The sequence below is a fragment of the Hyposmocoma kahamanoa genome, unplaced genomic scaffold (assembly GCF_003589595.1).
Source record: "Hyposmocoma kahamanoa isolate Upper Pololo Valley unplaced genomic scaffold, ASM358959v1 93, whole genome shotgun sequence".
Classification (NCBI taxonomy): domain Eukaryota; kingdom Metazoa; phylum Arthropoda; class Insecta; order Lepidoptera; family Cosmopterigidae; genus Hyposmocoma; species Hyposmocoma kahamanoa.
In genome coordinates this window covers 15,277,741-15,286,778 of record NW_020654810.1, presented here as the reverse complement: position 1 = coordinate 15,286,778, position 9,038 = coordinate 15,277,741, and the positions used below count along the sequence as shown (strand labels likewise).

The following is a 9,038-nucleotide window of genomic DNA, read 5'->3' as shown; positions in this document are numbered from 1 at the left end:
TCGTATAATTAGAAACACTACAAACGGTCCTTGACATTATGTAAGAAACTTCACCGCAATCGTTTTTATTTTGAAATCAAACAATAAATAGGACAACAATAGGTTATACTTATAATAGGTTATAATAGGTTCAACGATTTATTATTTATTAGAAAAACTATAAACCCCACTACACAAGTGCAGTTTCAATATTACATTACGGACAAACACTTAAATCAGTTTTAAGGTATAAACAATAATGGACAACTAATTAGAAACAACAACAAAAAAGTGTAAAAAAACAACATTTTTTTTATTATTAACAATTAGTATTTTTATTTATGAACTACTATCCACAGCCTACCAATATTTATAATTAATATTTAGTAGCGTATCCCTTATTTTCAATACCAGCTCTGCAACGACGTGACATTGATTCAATCAATGTCATACATTTTTCTAGGGGGATTGAATTCCATGCTTCAACAAATGCTTCATATAATTCGTTTTGACTGGTGTTACGTTTGTTTGAGACTTTCTTCTTAACAATATACCACAGATTTTCTATCGGGTTTAAATCCGGACTATTTGCTGGCCAGTCTAAAAAGGATATATGCTGTTCGCTAAGGCCGTGTGTTTAGGATCATTGTCATGCTGAAAGATCCAGGTTACAGGCAAATGATCATCCGAGTAGGGAATCATTGTGTCCTCTAAGATATTTTTGTACTGCCATTGATCCATTGTACCGATTTGTACCTTCAATCTTCCGAACGGGACCAACTCTACATCCGGAAAAACACCCCCAAACTTTAATGTTTCCGCCACCGTGCTTGACTAAGCTCCTTGAGTATTTATAATTAAAAGCACTGTTTACAGCTAACATAGCGCTTTCCATCTGAATTTACCATGTTTATTTTCGTTTCATTCAAATGAAACTTTTTCAAAAAAATGAAATTTCAAAAATAAAACTTTTTTCCAGTCTCGTACCGTTCAATTAACATATTTTTTGTAGAGTAAAACATGTATTAACTAAGGCGGAAGCATATTAAATAAATGTAATAAGTGCAGTAATTCCGCATATAAATCGATGTTATCAAACATGGAAGTGACGTGCAAGCGATAACATATAAAACATTATTAGGATTTATCGATTAAGTTGAGTACGACAGTCGTTGGAGTCTATTCTATAGTCACTGCTCCCAGTCGATATGTTGTGATGATAACCTCATTAAATATTTAGTTATTTACTTCATATGTAATTTTCCACTACAAACAAAACGTATTCAATGCAAAAATTTGCCAATTTTACGAGCACCTAGATAACATGACTTCAACTCCAATATAATAGTATTACGCCAAAGTATTGAAAATTGCGAGGACGTACAACAAATTATACGTTACGATTCTTAACAAGTGGTACATCATTATCGCACGGATAAAACCTATATCATACCGACAATCTTCAGCTGTATGCCTGCCTGTTAAACCTATCTTGTTTATTAGGAAAACATTACGGGTTTCTTCTGTATCTAGTGATGGGAATTCTTTATCTAAACAAACTTGACATTCCTCCACGCGCTTGCAAAAACCGTCGCCGGCAGAGATTGATTGATACGAGCTACACTTAGAATTTATTCAATAATTTATAAGCTGTTATATGGTCGAGAAATGTCGTGTTCAGTAGTCGGTTGTTAGCCGCTGACGTATTAGCATAATCGACCTTTATGAGAAGCCGCCGAGCCTGGCGCCTTGTCGCGCCGATCATATTAGATAGAACACGGGAAATTACACAGCTCGTTGAGATACATGCCAATATACAATTATTTCCAACGTAATTATACCTACTGGTTTGCTGTAGGACATTTACAGAACGCATTTTCATAATACCTGGTACGTGCAATAATTTTGTCACTGGTTGTTTCTCTGTGACGCATTCTATTAGACGTATGTTATGTTGCATAAGGATTTAGTACTAGTGGAACTGGAAGGTCCTACCATATTTCTGTTATTGGTGGAACAACTTTAGCAAGGAAATATTGTAAAATCATGAAAAATATGTTTTGTTTTGTAATCTAGACTTAGCAAATGAGAATGCAAAAGGCTCGGTCCACATAATTTATTGTAAAAAGAGGAAAAGAAGATGCTGGACCAAATAAGATGATATAAAGAAATACAATTAATATAAAACACTCCCTATACAGAACTAAACACAATACACAATAGTCAGTCCAAAAGAGCCTGTATCGCACACGAATCCACTAATACTGTCGTAACTCAATGTTGTGGAATTGTGAAAACACGATTTGAAAGCAATAAAAAGAAATAACGAATGAAACCAGTATTTTTTTGTATTTAAAAATGGACATTTAAGTATTATATATTATAAATAAAAATAATCACATTATGCGTAATAAGATCTATTTACTATTTTTTAATTTCAAATTGTGTTTTTTTATATAATATCAAGTGACGGGACGAACAAGTCGTGCGTTTGATAGTAAGCTACACGCCTGTCCATAACAGTTACAGAGCCACTCAGAGCTTTAAATCGCAAAGATTTGAGGGGCACTACCACTGCGCCCGTCACCCTGAGACGTAAATTGACAAGTCTCATGTGCCTGTCTCAATTTCACCATCACCCTTACCCCTCAAAACTGGAACACAGTAATATTGGTATTACTGCTAGGCAGCAGATATAGGTAAGGTGGCAGTACTTCCCTGGAGGAACTCTTTCACGAGGAACTACTACGTGTTTTCTCAATTCCGCAATTTTGAGTTAGGACAGTGTTTGGTTTCATGTGCGATATATCTATATTATTTTGATGGTAAACGACGTGAAGCTTAGGAATACGAACGATTCAAAATTTTTGAAGTAGGTACCAGGAACAAGTAAAGAGGGTGACAAAAATGTGGGATGTCGATGGAGGAGGCAGTTACACAAAAATGTTCGATTGATCGAATATGTTTCTGTAGGCGTTCTATTTAAAAAAAGGCTTTTTTCCTAAAGTAGCTAGTCCGACCTTTTTGTTACGACTGTATAGCTTATTGCAATATATATATATACATAACTAATTCACCCAAACGTTCCATAACTTGACAACATTGAAAAGAACCTACGTAATAGAAATGGCGACATTCTGTACTCCACTCCAACGCTTCTTTTTACATTTTCATACATCGATAAAATTAAATTCTGCAGCAACTTTTAAGTTCTTTGTATTTCCTGCTGCGTATTATGTGTCGTTGTTTTTGTAGTTATTGCTTTTGTTCTGTAGAATACAAGATAAAGGCTAACTTATACTTCATATACAATGTTCAAAACAAGAGGTGGCGATTATCTAAAACTAATTTTAACTAAGAACGGAATTATGTAGAATATCAAAGGTTCCCAGCAAATATAATTTCTTGAACGAGTGATCAATCCGAGTAAAGCTGATTATTATGGTGCGATTATCACTTTATAGTTAATCACATTGGTCGATAATGTCAGATAATGATCTGTGTCGTACAAGCAGGCGTCAAGCGTGGATAGTGAAACCGCAACCTTTGTTTGTGCACAAAGGCTACACACACTGCTATGATCTTAATAACTTCGACTTATAAAAATATTGCAGGGAACCAATTTATTCGTTATGATTTATAAATAAATATTATTATTATTATTATTATCTTGGCTTGTGCAACAAATGTTTTGCTAAGGTACATAATACCTATGGTCGTGGAGAGTGCACTAAGTGACTTAATGCTTAGAAAGAATATTTCTGTGCAGTGCAATACTTGCTTAAGCAAAGTAATACATTCTGAAATTATATTTTTCTTATTCTTTTCTATTCCATTGGATCGTAGCTCCGTATTGTAATTAATATAATCGCAATATAATATAGTTCTGTGAATACTTAGGTCCTGGAAATAAGTTTTTCTTGTTTAATTAATAGAAACTGGTTTACGGGATATGAATATAAAAAGAAATAATGTAGTCTTAAAAAATACGCCTAATTATCGTGCGAGTTACTCACTGTTTTGTATTTGATTTTGTTTACAATACATATGTCTTTAATAATAGATCAATAAACAAATATGTAATAATTTAGTGGCCCAGCTATCGTAACAAATGTGCTTTTGATAAGAAGGGAGACAAAACAAGTATGCCTATTGAAGTGTGTGGTCTTGATATCTAAGTAGCGCATTGCGGACGTTGCATGCAGCGGTTTGTGGCGTTAGCTGGCGGCATCGGCAGGTTGGTGTATGGGAGGCTGCCGTCGGGAACTCGTCGTAGCGGCGGAGTGGCGCACGCGCGGGGCAGAGCGCTCGCGACCGGCGCACCACACCACCGCACCGGACCGGCCACGACTCCGACCATTCGCCACTCAGTGCACGCGCTGCCTTGCCGCCGCCAGTCTGCGCGGCCCTCCGCGATTCCACGCGCCAACACGCCCGATAACCCTCCGATACATGACAACAAACTTTAACATTCCATTAATTAACTCAACTTTTACCAGTTTCCAATGTGCTTTCGCAAATCGTAGGACTTTACTGTAAAGTGCTTGGTTTTGTAACTTAACCATTTTCCAAGTGCATCTAAAAAGTGACGTTAATTTGTTTGTTAGTGCTGGAGATTATTTGCGATCTGAATTTTAAGGTATGTTTGCAATTTTATTTCATGGAAGCTATCCGTATTTCTTTTAACCATATTAACTTAAGTTAGAAAGTTGAACACTAATAAGTACGAGACAAGTTAAAGCTACATAGTTAAACGCACTATGTGATGTTGATGTAACCTCACTATACGTCAACTTAAGTAAATAAAATACAGATTCGTACAGTACATTTGCATGTCTCCACTTAATATAAGTAACTAAAGTAAAAAAATGTGTTTTCCTTATTTAAGTATTTTTTTTATTAACAATGCAAACCGATTTCAATAGATTTTAAGCAAAATCAGTAAAAGAAGACTAATACTAATTTTAGAAATAGCTTACACGCAAGAATTGGTATTTACATTTAAATTCGTAGTACAAATATCGTTGAATGTAAATTACTTTACAGACGGAGGTACCAAAACCAGTAAATGATGTGGTAAGCCTAATACGATATTCATCTACTAAATATACGAGATACCTACCTACGACACAGCATATTGCTTTAATTTCAATCGCATAAATTTAGAAAGTTACAATATATCACACGTATCTATAACTTGATAAAAAAAACTATTACACCTACCTGTTTTTTTATTATATTCAAATAAAAAATAACAAGATTTCATTCAAGACCCTTAAGTTACTTACTTTTACGGTACTTTAATAGGTATATATTATATGGTAAGAAATTTGTATAAATTCTGGTTTACTTATTGTTATTAGATATTAATTTTATTGCGGAGGTACTTATTCAAACATTTGTTCTTTGAAAGAAATATAACTTCACCTATTTGCAATTGATTTCCAGTCTTATACTTAATTATGACCAATGATAAGATACTATGACACTACATTTTTATACAAGCTTTACAATAATATACAAGTCATCCATTATAAGAAATCAAACCATAAAGAACACTAAACAGATTTTATACTTTGTATAAGTAGGTTATTAATATTTTATTGCATAAAGTTTTATGGACTTAATCATTCACAGCGAAATTTATTTTTGGCAGATTTTACCCCGTCCTACTTTGTAGGAAACATTCACAACACGCCTACGCCACAATCTGGAGACATTTTATGTGTTGGTAACACAAACTGTACTATTCCGATGTTTTTAAGTCAATTGTCATGTAAGTCAGTGACCGTCAATCGACGAATGATGAGTTGTGTTTAATCAATTTGACGTTTCAAGTGTAATTTGCTTATTTATAAAAATGAAATAATTTAAATTATTGAATTTTGGAACAACATTAGTATTCCACAAGAAGGGAAACAAAATATACGTTTATAGTCCTGCAAAGCGTTTTAAATTTATATTACCAAAAAAGTTGAAATTTACCATAGTTGCACACCGAGGTTTGTGAACCTTCTTGGTTCACAAACCTCGGCGAAGATGTGAAGTTCCCAACCCGCATGGGGTCAGCGTGACGAACTACGGCCTAAACTAACGCCTGAGAGGAGACCCGCGCCCAACAGTGGGACGCATAAACTATTATACGCGTAAATTTTCTTAATTAATTACAACTTTACACGGCATTACAACTGTTAACTGAAATCCATTAGAAATAATTTCTATATTACAAACAATTTAAATGAAAAAAAAATAGGGTGTACAGGGTATTTATTCTCTGGATTTTAAAGACTATTTTTAATTGATTAGGTAATCAAATATGACATATTGGGTATATCTTAGTCACTATTTTATTTCCTTTTCTTACGCGTAATTAACTGTATTTTATACAAAGTTTCTTCAATAAAATTGCTAATGTTTAGTAAGAGGGAGTCGTAAAATCGTCTACTAGACTCCCGGTGACAGTCTGTTTCATCGTTTTCAGCGAAAGCGCATGAGTCAGAAATCATTCAAGCGGCAGGCGGACACGGCCCTTGCTATACTCACAACCCAATTTATAGCTAAGGGAACTGCGGATGTTTTTAATCTTCTCGGAATTTCCTGCTAGGATTTTGCGACGCATAGTTTACGCCAGTGTCATATCAATGTTCAAATACATGCTGTGTATTCCGCAAATAAGAGTTTCCTATTAAAAATTGTTCAATTAAAATTAAAACCAATAGTTGATATGCGACAGTAGAGCTACATTTACTCATCTACCAGCTTAGTACCTAGCTCGTTTTTTAGTAACTTTTCTTTATAATATCAAGTGACGGGACGAACAAGTCTTGCGCCTTTTGTTAAATGATATGTCTGTCCATAACAGTCCTAGTGCCACTCAGGGCTTTAAATCTTAAAGATCCGAGGGACACTGCCACTACGCTTGTCACATGAGACATAAGTTGACAAGCCCCATAATGTGTCGATCATTTATTTTGAAGGGTAAGCCTTTAAAACCGGAACGCAGTAATGCTCACATTACTGCTTGGCGGCAGAAATAAATAATGTGGCAGTACTATGGTACTTACTAATAGTTACAACCTATTGGAGAGACGGTCAAGCTGAAAAGGTCATACACCTCTGTGACGTTAATGAACAATCCTTATGTGTTTAATTTTCATTATATCTTTTCAACGGTGAGGAGACAGACAGCTTGTTGAATCCCGCCCCTATTGTAGTATAATTCGATTAACCAAAGCTAATTAGTAAACATGGCTGCGTTTATTCGTAAATGTGGCTTGACAACATCAGGTAGAGATATTTAATTAACACTGTGTTAACCTAAGATAACCTTTAAGCTGCGAGATAAAGAGTGGCGAGAACTAAGCAGTAATTTCACTGAAAGTGTGTTTCTCACGGATAACAGTCGGCTAATTAATCGTCGCGCCTGCACAGCGGGCACGGCACTGTTCCCGTCGCGTTCACCGCAATTAGTACTCCTGAGATATATTTACGAGTATTGTATCTTGCAAAAGTCTGCTGATCCTAGTAAACTTAGGAACATTACTTTTGTTCTTAGCTGACTTGCAATTACTTGCGATAATAACCTCAAGAATATCCACGTTATTCATCTACGCAGAGTTCAAATAATAAAAAAACAATTGTTATAGCGTTAATGTAAATATCCTCTTATTTCACAATAAAATGTAACAACTACTAGTCCGTACATGTCAGTGGTGAATAATATCTTTGACGTATGCCTAATGGGTACAAACATTGCGTCATTGACCAACTTCCCACTTTGAGGTATTTTAAGTTTTATGACAATCTGATAATAGATTTTCTATAAACATTTATATAAATAATTTAAATGGGTGAGATTCCGGGTGCTGAAAATTATTTAGCAGCATAACACAGCGAAATACGGATCCAAATCAAAACAAGTATCTATAATAACTGATAAGAGGCCATCGAAGACTGTAAATTAGTCATTGTTAAAATTTAGTTCAAATATCTGTAAGAATGATAACAAATATTGATATCGATCACCGATCTTCCGACTCATCGATTTATGTGTCAAAAGAATGTCTTTGAGACTGAATTACGTCACAATAGTATTGTTACAATGAATTATTGTGCATCATATATCACTAATCTATAAAAAAAAAAATTATCAGATGCTCACGGTAACACGGTGTGGTATAGATTGTTTTTCTTCTATATATCTTAATTACCTTTTGATTATCGCATACCAAGAGTATAACTCATGAACTTCGATGACATCATTTAAGTTAACATTCTTTTGAAAAAAAGTTAGTGATAGATTAGCCTTTCGAGGTACGTTTACATCTATTTACTTTTGTCTTATTTCCGTTCAATTAATCATAATTTTTTCTTATATTCTTCAATACCTATTTTTAATTATAGACTCAACAAGATATGGCTTACTTCGATCACGCTCTGTTTTTATGCATAATTATTAATTAAACATAACTCCTTTCTTTATTATTGCAGGAAAAAACACACAAATTACATTTAATAAAAGGAAAACACAAACAAAAGGTTCTGATTATTTCTAAAAAAAGTTATTTCCTGCATACTTTATTTACAGAACACAATAAGTAAAATGGTCTATATAATAGAAAAACAAAATCATAAATAACGTTAAATTATTATAAAGTATATAAATACTTAGATAAATATGTGTATTTATCTAAGTATTTATTAATTTAAATGTGTTTCATAATATAATAAATATCTGAGATATGGATGGAATAGTGGATAAATAATGCTCCTCAACTCTCATTTTGAAAATAGTTAACGATTTACTTCCGTGAACAGTAATAGGAAGTGCGTTCCAAAGTCTGACCACATGTGACCGAAAAGTGAAGGGGTGAGAATAGAAACTGGAATTGAAGGATGGAACAGATAACTGGGACTTAACAAGATAGCGACGGGGCATATCTTGGAACCTGAGAAAGCTGAAACGCTGTTCAGATCTTATTCCTTTTTTTAAATTTCCGGAATAAGTATTTAAGAAACCATATGAATAATTTATTCGTTCGTTAAACAACTTTTTAATA

General features: G+C 34.0%; 1 long non-coding RNA gene across 1 annotated transcript; it reads left to right on the top strand.

Moving 5' to 3' along the window:
* Positions 1-4,115: 4,115 nt before the first annotated feature.
* LOC113237187 lies at positions 4,116-5,688 on the top strand. The gene is made up of 3 exons (XR_003311017.1): positions 4,116-4,618; positions 5,026-5,055; positions 5,636-5,688. It is a non-coding gene; the product is annotated as an uncharacterized LOC113237187 (long non-coding RNA).
* Positions 5,689-9,038: the final 3,350 nt, after the last annotated feature.